Consider the following 19,938-nt stretch of genomic DNA (forward strand, 5'->3'; position numbering starts at 1 on the left):
CCGTTTACATAAGTAGTTCTTATGTTCAGTAAAATCACTTGTTTATTGTTTAAAGGATTTTTTTGGACGCTCGGTTAACTATGTTTCGAAATAAACAGCTTGCTAATCCATTGCATGGCTGGAAGACATTTTAAAGTCCCCCTGTTGTCAATAATTGTATCCCTTCAAACTAAAATTACATATATAATTTTTTTTCCTTAAAAAAATGTCCTTAAAAATGTCTTAATGCCTTAAAATAGCTTGAATGTAACTCGACACCCTTGCCTCATTTAGTATGCGCGGTTCTATGAATATGCAAATGAGCCCCGCCTCCACTCACTCACTCACTCAGAGATCCACTCGTTGACGATCACACGTTGATCTGATTGGTTACAAGGTAGTTTGTGACGTCAGAAACACCAGCGATTTCAAAGCGTGTTTTTGAGACTGTCTTTGGTTCACTGCAGTTTTAAGGAGAAAATACTCAGCAATGCTGTCGACTTATGAATTTACACATGGTTTGTGTTAAAGCATATTAAAAACACCACATAGACATATAAACAACATTCAAAAATGACGATCTGATATAAAGCACTGTATGTTTAAGGAATTTTTTTTTTTTTTTACGACTACCAGGGTTAATGTGGAGGGGGAGGGATTTGAATAAGTTATGTTTGTATTAAGTGTATGTTATGTTCTTGTGTTAAATGTGTTGTAAAACTCAATAAAAATATGCTCGAAAAAAAAAAAAACGATGACCTTAATCGACCAAATTATCAATTAAATTATCGACAATTAATCGTTAGCATCCCTAGGTGCTGGGTATGCCATGATTGATTGACCAATGCCCGACAGTTGTTGCAGCATTTGTTGTTTATAAAACAGCAAGGTGCACAAAATGCACTGCCATCTGCGGCCGAAACTGTGTGCTTAGCTTCTTTTGGATTTTGAAAGGGTCCATAAGTCAGAGAATTGGGCTCAGACAAAGGCTGCCTTTAAGCACTGTTAGATCTGAGAGGAAAAGCAAAGAGAATCCCTCAGGGGCTAATCTGTATTTGCCCAGTTCAGCATTAACCATATAAAAGAGAGTTCAATAAGTCGCAGAACAAAACTCAGCTGAGAGCCCTGACGTGTCTGGCCCGAGGGCGTCGCATGAGTTACACACCGCCAGCAGCAAGAGCTCACACACCCATGACAAATGACTCCTCTAGTCATGGCGTATTATCATGCTCTGTGCCCGTCTGTGTAGAAGCCTGCCAGGTGCAAGAACATCTCATTCTTGTAGAGTAGAATATTTTGATGTATTATTCATTTAGGGTGTAGTCCCTCTCATTGCAATGCAAAATGAGCTAAATGAGGCGAATCTCACGAAACCTGTCACAAACACATCTAGATCATATTTCAGCCCCCGAATCGAAAAGAAAAAAATAAGATATTGTATTATGCACAAAGAAAATGAAGCCTATTTTAGGAACAGTTTTTTTTTTTTTTTTCGACTTGCATGCCAATAAAGCACTAATTCTTAGTGGAAAAATATTCTCATCGATGTAATGCAAACAAAATCATGATTTATTATTTAAAATAAAACCTATTGATCCATCATGCACTGAATAACACTTTAAAATAATGTTCCATGTTTTATATTAGTAACTACATTAACATGAACTAAAAATGAACAATACTTCTACAGCATTTATTAATCTTAGTTAATATTAATTGCAACATTTACTAATACGTTATTAAAATCAAAGGTTGTATTTGTTAACATTAGTTAATGCACTGTGAACTAACATGAACAAACAGTTAACAACTGGATTTTTATCAACTAACATTAACAAAGATCAACTAATATAGTAACAAATGTAATTATCATTGTTAGTTCATGTTAGTTAATACTTTAATGAACCTTATTGTAAAGTGTTACAAATATTATTTAATGGACATGAGTAGACATGAACTAACAATGAACAGTTACATTTTTTATTAACTAACATTTACAAAGATTAATAAATACTGTAAAAAAAAAATTTTGTCAATGAAACAATTAATTTTTTGTCATTGTTAGTTAATGCATTAACTAATGTTAACTAATGGGACCTTGTTGTAAAGTGTTACCCATTCATGCTCATTCTTCTTTTGATTTTGGGGTTTAACACGACCAGGACATTTTATTATGAGATTCACCTGAGAAGAGACACGAGCTAAAACAGCAGATTTAAAACAAATTTGCTGGCATGATTTCTCCCAAAACCAAAAACATCTGGAGCGCAAACTCCCTCCAAACACAATCTGCTCCTATAACAACTGTACGTCTGTACGTCCCAACTCCAGCAGGAGAATATTAATTATCAGCAGACATTAAGGGCTGTAGATTGAATCTGGCACACATTAAATTCGAGCATGTTACGATGGACCTCCTGAGGGGAAAGACGTCTACATATTCTCTCCCAAAAAGAGCAGAATACATTTACATGCTTAACAATGTGCCATTCCCTCAGCTAGCAATTTTCCTCCTTTAATTCAACTAACACAACCTCATTAAATATTAATATCGCTCTTGAGTCGTCTCTCACGGAATGCTAGAGAAAATGAAAGGCGATTATGGAGAAATAAAACAAATAACTAAAAATGCCTCCGTTGGAACGAATCTAAGCGAGTGGAACATGATTCACTAAGATCTTCATTTGCTCTTATCAAGGACGCAGTGCTTTGCATCTTCATGTTCGGTCTGGTATTATTAATGCAATTTTGCTCTCCTAATCATGTCTAACAGAAAAATACGTTTGATGCCGTTTTCAATTCAGCACAGCATGTTCTTTTAAACACAGCAAATTCTTTTCTGTAATTAGGTAATTAGCTGTTCTAATCTCTAAACTTTTAATCTAATAAAGGAAATGCATGCGTTCCAATGCGATTCATTTTCCCCCCCGATGTCAATTCTGGCTCTCTCTCTATAATGACGGCAACTAAACAAAGCATGAGAGAAATCGTTTGGTTGTCTGCAAAACTGTGAAGCATTTACAGCACTCGGTGAAGTATGAAAATAATGAGTAAAGTTTTCTCTTTCCTTGCTTGAACATTCGCTTGGCCCGCACAACTACAGTCTTGGCCATGTGTTGAGAAATTCATAATAATCTGGCCAAATTTTAATCTACCGCAAGTGATGTAACTTTATAACCATTATAAAGCGATATAACCATTGGAGTAAACCGCAACCCCTGCCTTTAACTAAAAACAGTGCTTATGTTCTCTCAATAGTCTAGTTTAGTGGAATCAGCAGCTGTCGGTGACGATGAGCCACGACTTTCACCTGCATCCACGTTTGGTTTCTTTGTGCCAAAGTATTGGACATCTGAACCATTACTGCATTCCCAACAGCTGCGTGCATTAAGCATTTAGTAAACTCGTGGACATCTCAGCACTCGTGCGTGCCGCTGGGACACGGGGCTTATTTTAACCATTCCCCTGGAGACAGATCAAATCTAATGCTTTCATTGCCATTAAAAATGAATCATATGTGGCACACAGTTACATGTTAGTTAATGCACTGTCAGGGGCGTCATGCAAGCCAAAATTCTGGGGGGGCACAATCTGAGATGTTGCAATTGTTTTCTGACGGGTGATATGGATCATGTTAGGAGGGGTCAGCGGGTTTCTCCCCCTGAACATTTTAAATTCTGGCTGCTAAACATACCATTTCAATGCAGTTTGGGAGGGACAGAAATACCTTCACGGAGCTAGCAGCAACCCTCCTCTATCTGAGGACTAAGTTAAAGTATCTATTTTGTAAGTTTATGTAAAAGACAGGTTGATGAAAGAACTGTAAGCTCAAATTCAAAAGCTTTTGAAGTCTACTTCATTAAAGCATGTTTACACACACACTTACTGTACACTTAGGCCTACTACACATGATTTTAAAAACAGTACCATTGCAGTTGTGATTTTAAATTGGTATGTGACCTAAGAACGATCTTACATTAAAGGTACATAAAGGTGCTGAGGTCTGACTTTGTGGTGCTCTGAAATTAAGTTATTTTAATATTAATATGTGATGAAGGACTTTGAAAGAAGTTTGACAGATTTCAGTGCTGAATAAGGTTAACACTACCCCGTTTATTTGAAAATGGTTAATATTTGACAGAAATGTAAAAAAGTAATCAAATCCAATGTAATATGTAACATTACTTTAGTAAAATCATAGTTACACTGCTCATTATTATATTTTAAATAAGGAACTTGTAAAGAGTACAAATTTTATGGCAGGCGGTAACGTTAGCCAACTAGTTTACGGTTAGACTAGCTATCGATAGCGTTACACTGACACAACTTAAATTAATGCTCTGAATTCGCAGCTAATATCAAATCCATAACTTTTTGATCAAGTTAAAATTTCCAGGTTAACCACAAATAATCCCACTACCTTTTAATATCATCCGATAACTAATTCAATGCCGATTTGTTGCTTTGCCCACTTACCACTTCAAGACCATCTGTAAAACATTGCCAGCTCAATGTGCGAGACGAGCGAGTTGCTTGCACATACACAGCAAAGATTATAGAGTGCTACGTGCATAGGGGTCTAGATGTGATACACAGATACCATATTAGGAAAAAGGGGCGGGCTGATGCTGATCGATTTATTACACATCCAGAAGAATACATTTCAGTCGTTATAGGCTCTTGTAATTATGGAGCATAATAGGAATAAAGTTGTGACAAAAAAATTATCAGGGAGGAAAAATCAGAGGGGGCACGTGCCCCTCACTTTGAATGGGCATGACGCCACTGTGCACTGTACTGTACTTTAAACACGCGATCAGAATCGGATCATGCAATCTGTACTAAAACATTTGCTCTTAATGGAGTAGATCACTTCAGAATTAAAATTTCCTGATAATTTACTCTCCTCCACGTCATCGTAGATGTTCATCTTTCTTTCTTCAGTGGAAAAGAAATGAAGGTTTTTGAGGAAAACACTCCAGGATTTTCTCCATATAGTGACTTCAATGGAGTCCAACGGGTCGAAGGTCCAAATGTGAGTTTCAGTGCAGCTTCAAAGTCTCGACACGATCCAGCCGAGGAATTAGAGTCTGATCTAGACAAACCAGCGCACATTTATAACAAAATAAACATGTATATACTTTTAAACCACTAATGCTCTTCTTGCATGTTCACGAGTTCATGCATTAAATAATCACGTTGGAAAGGTCACGAAAAAACCTGACGTAGGTGGAAGATGTAGGGCGAAAAACTAAAAAAAATCAAAATCGTCCGACATCGTTGCTTTACCTTTTATTTTCTTATTTTTTTTAACAAAATGGCGTTTGACTTAGTCTTTGCACGTTGAAAAAAAGGTACAAAAGCCGTTACTGTGGCCGTACCTTTTCAAAAGGTACAGTACACTTTTGTACCTATTGGTCCCTCAAAGGTACATATTGGTACCAAAAGTGTACTAGTACCTAAATGGTACATATTAGACTCTTGGGAAGGGTACTGTCCCAGTGACAGCTTATGGGTCTACACTTCCTCCTACGTCACGCATGACCTTTAAAAGTTTATTTTGTTTATTTTGTTATAAATGTGCGCTGGTTTGTCTAGATCAGACTCTTATTCCTCGGCTGGATCGCGTCGAGACTTTGAAGCTGCACTGAAACTCACATTTGGACCTTCGACCCGTTGGACTCCATTGAAGTCGCTATATGGAGAAAATCCATCTAATTTCAACTAAATTGTGTTGTACGACAAAACATCCCTTATGTAAAGTTTATAACTACTTTTGTGCATGTGTGTGTGTGTGTGTGTGTGTGTGCCCGCGCATGTAATATTTCAGAGCGAAAAACTTGTCTGAAAAATCTGGTACTGCGTCCAAACAAAATCTTGCTGAAATCTCGTTTTTTGAAATATCAACTTCAAATTTGGCACTTATTATTCAACTTATTACTCTTATTATGCAATTTATTATTCTTATTAACTTATTTAGTTTTATGGCATTTTGTAGCACTTTTTGAGTTCAACGTGTGTCATAAAATATATGATTTATATACAATATTGCTCATAAATAATTCTCACAAATAAACCTATATAGCTTTTGTTGTTTCAATTCAAGAGTTTTCCTCAAAAACCTTCATTTCTTTTTCGACTGAAGAAAGAAAGACATGAACATCTCGGATGACATTTGGGTGAGTAAATTATCAGGAAATTTTATTTCTGAAGTGAACTACTCCATTAAGTGAAATCCTGCTTCAGTAAAACTGTAGGAGCCGCCAGCATTCCCAAGACAAGCCAGAGGGAATCCAAAAATAAACAGCCACTCATTCTTTTAATTAAAGGTGAATCAGTTGGCCTGTGGCAAAACGCCTCGAGCCAAACTCCAAACAAACATCCATTCTTAAACAGTTCAATACGAGATGACAGCGGGTTACGGGCCAGGAGAGGAGTCTTGGGAAGCCTGGAGAAGATTATTGAATGGCTCGTCCTGTTCTTTCAATACCCTTGCCACTAACTGTTAAACTTCAGGGGTCCCGTCACATCTCAGCCCATCTAATCGGGTTGGACTTAAACAATGAGACAGGGCTAAACCGAATGCACCTGCAAATGAGAATTGATGTAGTGCATATTGCCTCTACCTGTGTGATGAATGGGTCTGAGTAAACTATCGGATGTGCTCAGGAGCGTGGACAGCTGGTGAGGGATTGACACGGGAATACGGAGTCTGCTCATTCCCGTTAGACCTTAAATAGCAGCTCGAGACAAAGCAGCGCTACAACAATCCAGGTTTCAATTACATGCTGATGAATTCCTGAGACATTAATAAGGAGAATCAAGCAAAGAAAGTGCATGCACTTGAAACCGCAATGCTCAATATCAGACCGGTTTCAATGACTCATGACTCGCAAAACTTTCAACTTTACGAAGCGTTTTTGCTTCACTAACGGATTTGCTGAACTGGCATATTAGAAATCGCTTAATTGCCTCAAGGCAAGACAAAGCATCAATTGATTGTTTACATGCATGAATCCATGTGAATTTATAATTTATATAAGGAAGTCCATGTTTGTTCCCTAATAAGTTTACTTGTGAATAGAGTATGAAAGTGAAAGAAATTATAAACATTCAATATGCAAATGAATGCAAATATTGTGAAGTAATGTTTATAGTCTTCATTATCAAAAAGTAATACCATGATTTTTGGAGAAGCACTATGGTGCTTTTTTTATATCTTTGAAGTACCATGGCACATTAATATGATAATCATTCAATACCATAAAAATACCATTTTAATACCATCTCACTGTACTATGGCAATGCCCAAGTACTTTTTTTAAAAGAGCAATATAAACCAATAATTGACTATGGCGGTTCTGGTAATATCATGTTTTATTGGACATGTATTCATTGGGATCACCATGCAAATACCATGGTACATGAATGTATGAATCCTGAAGTGCCATGGTATTACCATCACTGTACATCTACACTAATTTCTTGAAAATATGAATACAAAACAATCATGACTTCAGCAAGAAATCGATTTGCAATGGTTTCCGGATACTGAACCATGCATGCTTTGTATAGCATATGGTATTTCCTTACATATAGGAGGACCACTGAAATACCATGGTACATAAATATGGTAATCATTCAGTACCTTGTTATTTTTACCATCACTTCACCATAGTACTACCACTCTACTAATACATATTAATACAAAACAATAATTTAATTTCAGCAAGAAAGCAATTTAACAGTGTTTCTGGATACTGTATTGTAGCATGGTATTTGGAGTACCGTGCAACAACAAGGGTAAATGAATATGGTAATCATATCAAAGTACCATGAATAAGTATTAATACAAAACAATCATGACCTCAGCAAGAAAGCAATTTAACAGTGTTTTTGGATATTGTACCATGGCATGGTTCTAATTATAGTACCATGGTATTTCTTTACGTATATTGAAGTACCATGCAAATACCATGGTACATCATTCAGTACCTTAAATGTATAACTAAGAACCACAGTATTACGATGCCATCACTGTACCAAGGTACAGTACTTTTAAAAACCATCGTTCTAGTAAAAACATTTAAAGCAATTATTTCCCGTAAAGCATGATCCTAAAACCCTCACACGTCAGTGTTTAATGAATGTTCTGCAGGTGAGAGAGAAACGCACCTGTGTTTCCTCGCGAGCGCCGAGCTGAGGAATCCATCGCTCCGCGTCCGGCGCGCGTCTCTCTCGCGCACACGGGAACTGTTCTGGTCTAGAGCTCGGTTCGGTTTGGTTCTCTCACTGTCGTGTCTCCTCTCGAAGTGTCGTTTCCTCTTAAAGAAGAGCGGAACTAAATCACATCACTCCTTCAGGTCCAGCAATGCTGTTTCTCCACACGCGCTGAGCGCGAGACTGACGAGGCACGAGCACACCGAGAGAGACGCGCGCGGAGTTCTCTTGCTATGTGCGTGTGTGCGCGCGACCGCGTCTGTGTGTGTGTGTGTGTGTCTGAGGGAGGAGTCGTTTTGATGCGCACACAACTGAAACAATCTCAGTATGTAAACTATTAAATATTTCACTGCGGTTCATATCCCAGGTCACAAGGGGCTTACTGTTGTTTTTATTTTTTATTTATTTTTTTGTGCCTAACTTAAGATAATTGCAAATATATAAATCTTAATCCATCCACTGGTAACACAATTTTCGTAAATTACACAAAAATACCTTCTACTGTAATGTACTACGTAAAGAAAAGTAAACAGTAGCCTACACTCTGCGCATGCTCCGTCGAGTCAAGTGTTCATTAAACCATGTCAATTCAATTTATCACTTAAACTAAAAAGACTATTTTAAACTAAAACGTTCCTATATGCAATTTATGTAATGTCAATCATTTGTTTCCTATTGAGCCTACGCAGTTAATAATAAATTTTAATGTCAAACTTAAATGTCACACTTCTCATACTGACACTGAAAAGCATTGCAAATGCAGAGAATATGTTTTATGTATGCAAAATGCATTAACACATCGATGTGATGCATCCGCTGTACAGCCTAATACAGACAGATCATTCACCAGTCATTTAAACTATTGATTTAAGCAATAAACGCATGCTAGACTTGTGCATGTAGATTAACGCACAGATTCACTGTCGTCATCCATACACACATTATTCTGTGAGCTGCTTACATTCATTTCTTGGATGGTTTGTAATTTGTAAAGCAGTTGTGAGGCCTCGTTGACTGTAAAAATAGATCAGCAAGATCCAGTATCTCATTTAACATCTGAGGCTCACACTTTATGTGTATATCAAAATTAATCAATATTGCTGATCAATATCTTTCCTGTCCAATTTGGTCACCATCACAAATCCTTTATGTGTCTCCCTTGACATAGATCATAACTAACAAGTGCAAAACAGCCTATATGTCTTCTTTCTTACTTTCTTCTGTCTTTCTTTCTTTCTTTCTTTCTTTCTTTCCTTTCTGTCTGTCTTTCTTTCATTCTTTTGTCTGTCTTTCTTTCTTTCTTTCTTTCTTTTCTTTCTTTCCTTTCTGTCTGTCTTTCTTTCCTTTGTCTTTCTTTCTTTCTTTCTTTCTTTCTTTCTTTCTTTCATTCTTTCTTTCTGTCTTTCTTTCATTCTTTTTTTCATTCTTTCTTTCATTCTTTCTTTCTGTCATTCTTTCTGTCCGTCTTTCTTCCTTCCCTCCTTCCTTCCTTCCCTCCCTCCCTCCCTCCCTCCTTCCTTCCTTCCTTCCTTCCTTCCTTCCTTCCTTCCTTCCTTCCTTCCTTCCTCCCTCCTTCCTTCCTTCCTTCCTCCCTCCTTCCTTCCTTCCTTCCTTCCTCCCTCCCTCCTTCCTTCCTCCCTCCCTCCTTCCTTCCCTCCTTCCCTCCCTCCTTCCTTCCTTCCTCCCTCCTTCCTTCCCCCTCCTTCCTCCTTCCTTCCTTCCTTCCCTCCTTCCTTCCTTCCCTCCTTCCTTCCTTCCCTCCTTCCTTCCTTCCCTCCTTCCTTCCTTCCCTCCCTCCCTCCTTCCTTCCTTCCTTCCTTCCTTCCTCTCCTTCCTTCCTTCCCTCCCTCCCTCCCTCCCTCCTTCCTCCCTCCTTCCTTCCTTCCTTCCTTCCTTCCTTCCTCCCTCCTTCCTTCCTTCCTTCCTTCCTTCCTTCCTTCCTTCCTCCCTCCTTCCTTCCTTCCTTCCTTCCTTCCTCCTTCCTTCCTTCCTCCCTCCCTCCCTCCCTCCTTCCTTCCTTCCTTCCTTCCTTCCTTCCTCCCTCCCTCCCTCCTTCCTTCCTTCCTTCCTCCCTCCCTCCCTCCTTCCTTCCTTCCTTCCTTCCTCCCTCCCTCCTTCCTTCCTTCCTTCCTCCCTCCCTCCTTCCTTCCTTCCTCCCTCCCTCCTTCCTTCCTCCCTCCCTCCTTCCTTCCCTCCTTCCCTCCCTCCTTCCTTCCTTCCTCCCTCCTTCCTTCCCTCCTTCCTCCTTCCTTCCTTCCTTCCTTCCCTCCTTCCTTCCTTCCCTCCTTCCTTCCTTCCTTCCCTCCCTCCCTCCTTCCTTCCTTCCTTCCTTCCTTCCTTCCTCCCTCCCTCCTTCCTTCCTTCCTCCCTCCCTCCTTCCTTCCCTCCTTCCCTCCCTCCTTCCTTCCTTCCTCCCTCCTTCCTTCCCTCCTTCCTCCCTTCCCTCCTTCCTTCCTTCCCTCCTTCCTTCCTTCCCTCGCTCCCTTCTTGCCTTCCTTCCTTCTTTCCTCACCACTACCTCGGAGGGAGCCGGCGTATCAACCCTCCTTCCTTCTTCCCTCCTTCCTTCCTCCTCCTTCCTCCTCCTCCTCTCCCCCTCCCCCTCCCTCCTTCCTCCTTCCTCCTTCCTTCCCTCCTTCCTTCCCTCCTTCCTTCCTTCCCTCCTTCCTTCCTTCCCTCCTTCCTTCCCTCCTTCCTTCCTCCCTCCTTCCTTCCCTCCTTCCTTCCTCCCTCCTTCCTTCCCTCCTTCCTTCCTTCCCTCCTTCCTCCCTCCCTCCTTCCTTCCTTCCCTCCTCCCTCCCTCCTTCCTTCCCTCCTTCCTTCCTTCCTTCCTTCCTTCCCTCCTTCCTCCCTCCTTCCTTCTTTCCTTCCCTCCTTCCTTCCTTCCTTCCTTCCTTCCTTCCTTCCTCCCTCCTTCCTTCCCTCCTTCCTTCCTTCCCTCATTCCTTCCTTCCTTCCTTCCTTCCTTCCCTCCCTCCTTCCTCCTTCCTTCCTTCCTTCCCTCCCTCCTTCTCTCCTTCCTTCCTTTCTTCCTTCCCTCCTTCCTTCCTTCCCTCCTTCCTTCCTTCCCTCCCTCCTTCCTTCCTTCCCTCCCTCCTTCCCTCCTTCCTTCCTTTCTTCCTTCCTTCCCTCCCTCCTTCCTTCCTTCCTTCCTCCCTCCTTCCTTCCTTCCTTCCCTCCCTCCTTCCTTCCTTCCTTCCTTCCTTCCCTCCCTCCCTCCTTCCTTCCTTCCTTCCCTCCTTCCTTCCTTCCTTTCTTGCTTACCTCTCTCCTTCCTTCCTTCCCTTCTTCCTTCCTTCCTTCCCTCCTTCCTTCCTTTCTTCCTTCCCTCCTTCCTTCCTTCCCTCCTTCCTTCCTTCCTTCCTTTCTTCCTTTCTTCCTTCCTTTATTCCTTCCTTCCTTCCTTCCGCTGTAGTTTTATTCATTTATTCAGGTATACAGTAAAACCATCTCACTGTAAATGCCCTCTGGAAGGACGGAAAAGAAATTCTATGAGATGAATTCATGCATTTGTAGTCATCCTTTTTTTTTTAAACCATGAATAAAGCTTTAAAATGGGGTCAAATGCACCCAGGAGTGATCTCATAACATATTCAATCTTTCTTGTCTTGTAGCCCAAGTGTTTTCCGCCCATCCTCAGCCAGTTCCCAGTGTTAGCAGGAATATGTGTCATGAAACACGTCTGCGGTGAAGGGAAAAGAAGAGGGCAAGTGGAGGCCACATTCATTTTTCAGCGCATCACCACTGTCGTGAGGGAAGTAACATCACAAAGACTTTGACTGCTTTTAACTGAACGCGGTTTGTAAAGCTGAGGATGGTCAGTGCGCACAGAATGCAATCAGAGAACATTTTGGCGGTTATACATGCCAGACTGTCAAGTGGAGAGGAGAATACAAATTAAAAATATATTAAATGAATAATTTTTAAAGTCCACCAGTAGTCAATAATTTTATCCCTTAAAACTCATCTTTGATCACCAAAATTACATATTAAAATGTTTTTTCCTTGAAAAAAATGCTTCATGTCTTAAAATATCTTGAATGTAACTCGACACTCTTCTCTCATTTCGTATGCGTGGTTCTATGAATATGCAAATGAGCCCCGCCTCCACTCACTCACTCACTCAGAGATCCACTCGTTGACGATCACACGTTGATCTGATTGGTTACAAGGTAGTTTGTGACGTGAGAAACACCAACGATTTCAAACCATGTTTTTGAGACTGCAGTTTATTTATTTATTTAGGACTGCACAACTATAGCAAAAAAAAATTTAACTGTGATATGACATAAAAATGCCTCTTATTGTTGCTTCTGAAACTAACCTCTTTCAGGGTCTCTATTATTAGTATTAGTAGTAGTAGAAGTAGTAGTAGATTTAACCATTTTCAAAAATGAAGACATAAATGTATTAATTTTGTAAATTACAGTTGTACAGTAAAATAAACAATTTAAAAAAGAACTCTATTTTTCAGTATTCTGCGATGATCAAGATATAACTGTTATATTTCACTCAGATGAATACAGAAACTCTCTGAACTGAAACACTGAAGGCTTCATAAATACTCAATGCAGCAGCTGTATGCATGGAGAAAGCCCCAGATAACCGTAATAGCCTCACACATCAGACCGCAGCGCTCAGGGCCGATAACACGCAGGTCTCCATCCCTGAGGCTGTTGTCAGAGATATCTCTGATGAAATGCACTGGCCGTACTGTGCACATATGTGAGTGATTCGGGTGGATTGGTGACCGTAATCTTGCGTGGCTCAGCGTCGCAGCGGGAGGATTCGCCCTGTCTTGAGCGATAGCTGCTCAAGACGCAAAGCTCTTCTCAATTTTTCATTGGAAACACAGGCAGGCAGAGTTTGGCAATACCTTTGGGAATGCATTTGCTCATACAAATGGCTGTTTCTTGGAAATACTGACGGAAAAGCGTCAGGCAAAGTGAAAGAGAGGTCCACCTGTTTGTGCAAGAGTATTTTGTGTCCAGACAGAGCAACTCTGATTTCACAAGCAACGTTGTTGTTTGGTTTTTTGACTCATGCCTCAAATTTTTCACTCAAAAATGCACATTCTGTCATCATTTACGCTAAATCTTGTCAATCCTGAATTACTTTTTTGTTTTCCATGGACCATAAAAAAGACTGGTGCCATAAAATTGCAATGAAAGCTTTTAAGCATAAAAAAAGTGCAAAATGCTTGTTTCCGCCACATAATAAAAAATAAAAAAGGCAATTGCAAATCTCGAAATTCAAATTGGGAGAAAAAAGTCAGAATCGCAATAAAAAAAAAGTCTGAATTGCGAGATATAAACAAGAAATTGCAAGAAAAAAGTCAGAATTGTGAGAAAAAAGTCTGAATTGCAATATATAAACACGAAATTGCAAGAAAAAAGTCAGAATTGTGAGAAAAAAGTCAGAATTGCAATAAAAAAGTCTGAATTACGATAAAAAAGTCACAACTGAGATAAAGTCTGATTTTTTGTGAGAAAAAAGTCAGAATTGCGAGAAAACTTTTACGATAAAAAGTTTGAATTACGATAAAAAAGTCACAACTGAGATAAAGTCTGAATTGTGAGAAAAAAGTCAAAATTGCGAGAAAAAAGTCTGAATTGCAATAAAAATTAAGTCTGAATTGCGAGATTTAAACACGAAATTGCGATTAAAAATTCACAATTGTGAAAAAAAGCCAGAATTGCAATAAAAAAGTCTGAATTACGATAAAAAAGTCACAACCGAGATAAAAATAGTCATAATTGCGAGAAAAGTCATAATTGCGATAAAAATTCATAATTGCAGTAAAAAGTCTGAATTGTGAGAAAAAGTCAGAATTGCAATAAAAAAGTCAGAATTGCGATACAAACGTCTGAATTTAGATAAAAATAAAGTCTGAATTGCGATAAAAATAAAGTCTGAATTGCGAGATTTAAACATGAAATTGCGATTAAAAAACTCTTTTAAAAAATGGTGAGAAAAAAGTCAGAATTGCAATAAAAAAAGTCTGAATTACGATAAAAAAAAGTCACAATTGAGATTTAAAAAAAAGTCTGAATTGTGGAAAAAAAGTCTATTTCATGAGGAAAAAAAGTCAGAATTGTGAGAAGAATTCTGAGATAAAAAGTGGTGGAAACAAAAACATAAAAAGTTTTATTCCGTGTGAAACAAGATTCCACAGGTTTCAAAAAATATTTTTTAAATGTTTCTTTAAAAAAAGAAAACAATCATCTGATTGAATATTGGCTGTATGCCTGATATCAACATGCGCTGATGTCGACTGGGATGAATGTTCAGGCCGTACTGAAATCTCAAGGTCGAAGCTGAAGGGATGAAGGGTGGGAATGAATCTGGGGCCTATACAACTGAATATAATTTAATCAATGCATTTTACATCTAAATAAGTCATAAAAATAATGAATCTATAAATCATGTTTTGTTTAGTGTAATATTTCAGTCCCCTCCGCCCTGTAAATAAACAGTGTGATCCTGCATGTCCTGGAAATAAACAGATGTCAGCCGACGCGGAGAGAGAGTCACAATGACAGCAAAGAAATGAAAATCTGCTCACTATAAAGAAAAGAAAAGGAAGCCAGAAGCAGTGTAGCGGCACAATACATCGAAAATAATGTTTTAAGAAAGGCGAGTTTATGAAACAAGTCATATTTACAGGAACAAGACGGCTGAGTTTGACCACCATACACTCGAAAATATTAAACATTTAGAAGAATATTAAGATTTAAGATGTATGTATTTGAATTGCATACAGTATATCCTGTAATTTCAAGAACATATGTATATATATATATATATATATATATATATATATATATATAAAATGTAAAACATATATGCATATATATATATATATATATATTTACATTATAATATATAAATATATATCTATGTGCAATTATATATATATATACATATACATATATATATATATATATATATATATATATATATATATATATATATATTCTTGAAATTACAAGTGACGCTTCAGTTGATAAATGCTGACATCAGATGTAAAAACCCCTGTGCCGATCGGATCAACTCAGAGTTTCTCTTTATTCCAATAAAAAGCGATTAGAGATCAGGGTGAGCACGTATTTCTGTAAACTTTCTATTCTTCTTTTGTTTTGTTTTTAGCAGTAAAGCACCACTGAAATATAGGTCTAATTAAAAGCAATTAAAAATGGATGGTGTTTGCAGAGTGAACTTTTATCTTTAAGCTCCTCTCAGATAATGCCTGACATTTAATGTTTATTTAATAGTTTATATTTGGGAATAAAATGACCTCAGAGAGTGTGGAGAATGTGTTTATGTCTCCCTCTTGTTATGAAGAAGCTTTCAGACGATATCATGTCTCCACTGAGAGTCTCTAAAGCAGAAAAAAACTTGCACATAAACAGGAGAAGAAATAGCCTCCGAAGTAAAGATGGGATATAAAAGTTGAATTTATGTTCAAAATAAGGAGTTTTTTAATATTTTGATTTAAATTCTAGGTTGTTTTGTTTGTTTTTTACATTGTTAAACTAAAATGTCTATATTTTTAATATTTTACTTCAGTTCACCTTTATTTGAAGGAAAATGTTGTTTTTTTATGGTTTTAGATTTAGTTGACTATAATAACCTGCTTGAAAGTAATATTTAATCTACATTAACAGATTCACTTGTGCTTCAGATTTAATTCACTGATGTTGGGGTCAGCTTATATATAGTCAACCCTGTTGGGTCACACGTTTAGATAATCATTTTTCATTTTAATCTTTAGGGTATTAGTATTTTCATTCAGAAACTATGATGCACTCTTAAAAATAAAGTTTCCAAAAAAAGGTTTTCGCAGCAATGCATAAAAAAATGCATAATTTCATAAAATAACTACTTTATTTTAGTGTGAAGAACATTATTTTTCTGCTATGGAAAGATTAACGGATGTTACAGTTTCTTCATGGAAACTTCTTTATTTTCAAGAGGCTTAAAGGAATAATTGCATTATCCAAAAATAATAATTTTGTGATTGTTTAGCAGAACCTCAAAGCTTGTTATGTCCATCTACAATGATTATTTCACATGTAAAGAGGCATATAAAAGTGCTCGTGAATATCCAGTGACCTCGAATGAAATTCACAAGAGTATCTCAGGATTCCCAGATTTCACAAGAGAGGCTTTGTGGCATGAAATCTGTCCTATAAAATCTTGATGGGATTTCTAGACCCATTTACACCTGCCAACAAGACACGAGCCATTTACACCCGCGTAAAAGCCAGAAATATGCACTCGCAAGTTGACATGCTGTGAAAACCTCAAATGCAGCGAGGAAAGAGTTGGATGAAACGTCAGTGGCGTGCAGAGATATTGCAATGAAAACAGCTTTCGGATGAACACTGGAGTCTAAGATAAACACAAAAGATAATGGATTGGTCTAGTTTCAGCTGAAGATGGAGAGGATGGAAATGTAAATCGAGCAGCAACACTGTGATCCGTGTTTGAAGTTTGTCTTAGTGCAGATCTCACACAGGGATTTTCATTTGCAAGCCAAAAACTCTGTCGGATTTGATTATAAAGCTATATTGAGTCTTGAATATGGCTTAAGGCCATACGGACATTTAAAAGTGAGTGAGGGAATGCATGAACTGATAAAACACATACCTTGAATGCTTTGGATAAAAGCGTCAGCCAATTGCAGAAATGTAAATGTTAAAATCCAGAGATTCAAAAGAAACAAGGTTGGATGTATTTTGACTCGGACCAGTAAAAAAACGGCCTAGCAACTGCATAAAGCACCATAGCAACGTGCAAACAACCGCTGGTAAATGTTATTTGGACAAGCAACACACACACTTTTAGACAACGTAAGTTTTTTCATGCTTTTATAACTTTTAAGCACCTTATGGTCAACAAAATGTTTATAGCATGCTTGCTTTCTATTATTAAAATGCTTGATGTGTTTTTCCTTTATTGTTGAGTCACACTTTAGATTAGGGCCCAATTCTCACTATTAAAGGAATAGTTCACTTAAAAAAAAAAAATTCTGTCATCATTTACTCCTCATCCTCAACTTGTTCCAAACCTGTATGCGTTTCTTCCCTCTGCTGAACACAGGAAGATATTTTGAAGAATGTGTGCAACCAAACATTTAATGACTTCACCTTGAAGGGAACAATTCCTTTAACTACGACTTTTCCCTCAATAAACCCCTGATCACTGCTTATTAATTAGTAAGATGGTTTAGGTATTGAGTGGATTAAGGGATGTATGATATGATCATGCAGAATAAGGCATTAATATGTGCTTTATAAGTACTAATAAACAGCCAATATCCTAGTAATATGCATGATAATAAGCAACTATATAAAAGTGCAAATTGGACCCTAAACTAAAGTGTTACTGTAAGTTGTTAATGTAAGTCTGTTTAACCCATCGTGTGTCACGGTTCAGTGGCTGAAGAGAAGAAGTGAACGACAAAGAAGGATCCAATTCCAATCATCTTTAATCCAAAAGCATGAGAGGAACATAAAGAGAAAGAGGTTAGTAAACTAACACATGAACATTAATACAGGACAGAGATAAGACTCACACTGAAGGCTTATATATACAAAGCAAACAAGATAGCAAACAAGATAATTAACGAGGTGATTGACAAGGAGCCGGTGAATGGGATTAACTAATGAAACACAGGAAAACTGGGTCAAATGGAAAACACAGAAGACAAATCCAAAAACAAAGGCAAAACACACACATCCCGGACATTGCACAATGCGGTCCGAACAAATGATGTGCTGAACTCCAGATCGGTCAAGACAGCATTTTTTGAAGGTCTTGTCTCAGTCTCAGACTGAGAGGATTTGGGATTTTGCGATCAGATGCATTTTCTGATTTATTATTAACATCATTAATGTGATTGGATGTAAAACCTCCTGCTTCAACATGCAATCTAATTTAATTTCTATTTTTACTGTTCTGCCGGGTCAGAATATAACGGGGAATTCTGTCAAAAATGTCACTAAAATTAATACAAATGTCCCCAAAAAGATATGATTGCAAAAAAAGTCTTGTTTTGCTACAATGCTACAATTTTCTATATGTCATAATCATTTGTTCGCAAACAAGTATTCATTACTTCAAGAGCTCATTGTTTCTGCTTTTAATTATTACATTGTTTAAATGAATTAATTTTTAGCTAACTGTGATTTGCATATGTACATTTCTGAAATACATAACTTAGACATTTACCTCAGATAACAGATCACTCTAAATTGTGATATGGACTCACGCATTTTCTGTAAAGCTGCTTTGAAACGATGTGTATTGTGAAAAGCGCTGTACAAATAAATGTAAATTGAATTGTTTTTTACTTTAGTCTTGTCTCGGTCTCAACACACACTGGTCTTGGTCTCAGTTTAGGTCTCAACAGCAGATGACAGTAGTTCTTCTTCTGCATGCAGATGAAGACTAAATCAATATTTTGTCATTCAAACAATCGACCTCATATGGAAATATCACTTGCTATGCAAATAACTTCAACGGTGGGTTTCTGGCATGCACCTGTTGAGAAAAATGCATCCTTCGGGATTAATCTTACAACATTATCCTCGGCCCATAAGTCTAGTCTCAGCCTAAAATGCATGTTTGAGCTGTTTTACCTGAAAGCATATCTTAAAATATTTAAGTGTCATTGTTTTGTCTCAAGATGCACACCAGTAATGTTTTTTCTAAGGCACTTATACTTAAATGTCGCTTTAAATCCTCGAGCTCTTTAGTTTAGAGAAGGATGAATTCTGATTGGCTGTCAATGTTTTATCGTTCGTTAGCTGTAAAAACAGTTCTGAAAGTTCTTCTCTGTGCCGTTATCGTCATAGTTGTGATGTAAACTCTGCTATTCTTTTAGATGTCTTTTCAGAGCTGTATCTTTATAATTGTCGTCCCTGGTGTGAATAGGTCTTAAAACAATCTGCCCTATTTTCCTCCAACAAATGCAGCTCTCAAATCAAATCAAACCGGTCACATCAGGTTTGTATGGAAGCTTGTTTCCGCCACTGAATAAAAAATAAAAAAGGCATTTGAGAATTTACATCTCGAAATTTTCAATTTGAGAATTGCAAGAAAAAAGTCAGAATTGCAAGAAAAAAGTCTGAATTGCAAGATATAAATTCGCAATTGTGTTTTAAAAGTAAGAATTGCGTAAAAGAAGTCAGAATTGCAAGAAAAAGTCTGAATTACGAGATATAAACACGCAATTTTAATAAAAAAAGTCAGAATTGCAATAAAAAAGCCAGAACTGTGAGGAAAAAAGTCAGGATTGTGAGATGCAAGATGCACAGCAGTAATGTTTTTTTTTTTCTAAGGCACGTTTATAAAAGCTACTTAAATGTCCTAATTGAACTAAAGCCTAATCCTGGCCTAATCTAAGCCCGGTCTGTGAAACCGGGCCTATATCTGCTTCCTGAAGAATACACCAGCGTTCGGTCATAAACTGAGATAGGTAAATAAAAGCCTGCACATCTGACTCTGGTTCTCAGCTCTACAGCCTCAGACGAGGGTCATTTCGTTGGGTAATGTCTGCTCTCTCGGGAGACTCGTTTAGTTTTGTCTGTAACAATGACCCTCCTCTGAGAATCAGCCTCTCGACAGGGAAGGAATGTAATCAGCGCCTCATTTTCCCCTCTCTTCTCCGTCCATCACTATATTTACATATATATTTTCTGTCTGTCCCTCATTTCAAGACTTTCACGTCTT

The 19,938-nt window shown here is 37.8% G+C and overlaps 1 protein-coding gene across 5 annotated transcripts in view; it reads right to left on the reverse strand.

Annotated features, from left to right (window-relative positions):
* hs3st1l1 (heparan sulfate (glucosamine) 3-O-sulfotransferase 1-like1) overlaps positions 1-8,478 on the reverse strand; it is a 78,421-nt gene extending 69,943 nt beyond the window's left edge. For 4 of the 5 annotated variants that reach the window (XM_077217412.1, XM_077217411.1, XM_077217410.1 and 1 more), the window contains exon 1: positions 8,155-8,478. The gene's annotated coding sequence lies outside the window, so the exon portion shown is untranslated. The remainder of the gene's footprint in view (positions 1-8,154) is intronic. The other variant, XM_077217408.1, reaches the window with a different exon arrangement.
* Positions 8,479-19,938: the final 11,460 nt, after the last annotated feature.

Source organism: Siphateles boraxobius, unplaced genomic scaffold (assembly GCF_051911475.1).
Source record: "Siphateles boraxobius isolate OS27281-9 unplaced genomic scaffold, OSU_SipBor_1 73, whole genome shotgun sequence".
NCBI lineage: Eukaryota > Metazoa > Chordata > Actinopteri > Cypriniformes > Leuciscidae > Siphateles > Siphateles boraxobius.